This window comes from Neomonachus schauinslandi, chromosome 12 (genome assembly GCF_002201575.2).
Source record: "Neomonachus schauinslandi chromosome 12, ASM220157v2, whole genome shotgun sequence".
NCBI lineage: Eukaryota > Metazoa > Chordata > Mammalia > Carnivora > Phocidae > Neomonachus > Neomonachus schauinslandi.
Genome location: NC_058414.1, coordinates 88317829 through 88320684, shown reverse-complemented (window position 1 = coordinate 88320684; position 2856 = coordinate 88317829). Strand labels below are relative to the sequence as shown.

General features: G+C 47.0%; 1 pseudogene; it reads right to left on the bottom strand.

Moving 5' to 3' along the window:
- Nucleotides 1-1612: 1612 nt before the first annotated feature.
- LOC110582825 lies at nucleotides 1613-2459 on the bottom strand (annotated as a pseudogene).
- Between the last annotated feature and the right edge of the window lie 397 nt (nucleotides 2460-2856).

The following is a 2856-nucleotide window of genomic DNA, read 5'->3' as shown; positions in this document are numbered from 1 at the left end:
CCTGCTTGTGTTCCCTCTCTCGCTGTGTCTCTCTCTGTCAAATAAATTAAAAAAAATCTTTAAAAAAAAAAGATTCTCTCTCTCTCCCTCTGCCCCTTCCGCCTTGCTTGTGCGCTCACGCGCACACTCACACACTCTCTCTGAAAAAATAATTAAGTTTAAAAAATTTTAAAAAGCGAGGAAATACTATGAATTACTTCATGCCAATATATTTGACAACACAAATGGTCAATTTTCCCTCACAGACAAAAGTTTCTAAAATAGAAAACCTACATAGCTTTATATCTGTTAATGAAATTGAGCTTGTAATGATGAAACAAATCTTTGGATAGGCTAGCCCAGGTCCTCTCTCCACAGGACACTAGCAGTCACAAATCTAGGTCTTTTGCTCTTCTTTTCCCAAGAAGACCACTCTGTTTCCGTTAACAAATGTTTGCTTTGCTTTGTTGTTCATTTTTTCCCCCCAGAATTAATTCAATTGGCAACCTCTTGATGAGATTGGGACACACTCTGGTCTCTGGATTGGACTCGGTCTTCCAATTTCTAGAACACATTTGTACTCTGTCTCTTAGGATTTCCTACGGTCTTAATGTTTGTTTTCCCCCAAATTCATATACTGAAATCCTAATTCCCAATGTGATGTATTAGGAGGTGAATGAGATTAATGCTCTTATAAAAGAGGCTCCAGAGAGCTAGCACACTCCTTCCACGAGATGAAGATGCAATGAAAAGTGTGCAACCTGGAAGAGGGCCCTCACCTGACCATGCCGGCACCCTCATCTTGGACCTCTAACCTCCAGAACTGAGAAATAAATTTTGGCTGTTTGTGAGTCACTCAGTCTATCATATTTTGCTGTGACAGCCTGAATGGACTAAGACAGGATTTCTTGCAAATGACCATTTCATGCAACAGTGTAATCACTGTTTTCGCTTATAATCATGATTAATTTTGCTCTCAGATTAATTATTTGGCAAATTAATTGCTTAATGAAACTCATTAAGGAGTATGAGAGTGGAGACCAACTTCCTCTCCAGCTAACTTTCAGCAACTAGCTGAAGTACCTGGCTCAACGGACAGCTGAATGTAAGAACTGTGAATTTGCAAGGTAAACTTTTTTTTAATAAGCTGTTTTCACATTAAATCTGTTACATTGCTCCAGAGTTCAAATAAGCTCCAAAGAAAGGCTGATACCAGTGACAACCCGCATAAGACAGACTCATCCACCAGACTGAGTATCAAAAAGAATGAGATGGTAAAACATCCAGACATGCACATTTCTTTCACTTACAAAGGTTGACTTAGCATCACGAGTGCACATAGGATCCCAGAAGTCCAATGCAAACTAAATAGGTTTTTTGATCAAACCTTAAAAAAACAATTGCCAGACACTTCACCCTCTGAGAAAGCTTATTTAGGGGGGCAAACTACTTTGGGAAGATAAGTCTCCTTGAATATATTCGACTATCAAGGCACGGCATCTTCCTATATAAAACATTATCATTTTCACACTGCTCCAAAGAAATCCAATGAATAACTACTTACTGGGCTCGATGAATCTTCAGTGATAGAGGTGCCCCCGAGTGCCAACACCTCCCTCCACAAGCTCGCCTGTTATTTGTTCTTGAACGTGACCCTCTGGCGTTTCCAAGCCGCTTTACGAACAGTTGCACGCGGGAAAGCCCCGAGCAGCGTGAGGTCAAAGAGTACGACACAAGAACCGCCCAAAGTCAAGGCTTCCACGCGGTAGCTCTCTTCTTCCAAGCGGACTAGAGAATGCTGGAGCGTGGCTTCAGGCCACAAGTTCTTCGGTGGAAAGTCGTCCATGCCCGTCATTCGGCGAAGAGCGAGCTCAGGAGGGCTCTCTCCATAGCAATACTTGGCCATGGGAGTCCCTATAGGTGTTCTCGTGCTGCAGGCTCCGGGATGAGGTCCCGCATGTGGCCAAACACAAATCAAAGTGATCTTCGACGCCATGAAGAGGTTCTAGAATGCCACGGCTGCCAGGTGCAGGGAGCGCTCCAGAAGTGGCTTGCTGGGCTGCAGGCAGCGGGATGCGCAGTCCTCCCAAGCCGCCTTGGCGCAGGTTGCAGCGGGACTGCTTTGTGCCAGGGACATTGACCTTAAAACCGCCATTCACCAGCAAATCCTTCCTTTCACAAATGTAGCCTAGTTGGTCCGTGATGAGGTACTTCCTTCGAATGGGGTTCCCGCACGGGTGGCCAGGCCCACTCCTGTTGCCCAGGGTAAACTGCACTTGATGCACAACAGGCTGGTCGAGGTCTGGAACCTGGAGGAGATTCCGATCCCTCACTGCCCTTTCCTCCTGTTTGACGGTGCTGGTGAGGAAAGAGAGAAGCAAGAGCCCGAAGACCAGGGCGAGCACCCACGTCTTCCGGAGAAGTGGGTACCACATGGTGGCCTCCAGGTGCACCGTGTCCACGCGGGGCGCGGCGGGCGTTCAGCTGGGCAGGCCCCGCTCCTGGTCTGCATGGCCCTACCCCTCCCGGCAGGCGCGGGCCCCGCGGGCTCCCCAAGGATAACCGCTTTTTTAACCTCATTCCCCGATTCCAGGGCATTTTGTTACCTTGTTACTATTTCATTAGGCACAATTTTCACAAAATGTATGCTTCCCTTTTTGTAGTGTTTTGAGTATTTTAAGTAGGAATAATCCTGTTTCCGAGCTGTGGGGCTGGGGATTAAGTACAATAAGCCCTTCAACAACCAGAACCAGTCTAGGACTTGAAAGTAGGTATGGGGGCGCCTGGGTGGCTCAGTCGTTAAGCGTCTGCCTTCGGCTCAGGTGATGATCCCAGGGTTCTGGGATTGAGTCCCACATCGGGCTCCCTGCTCTGCGG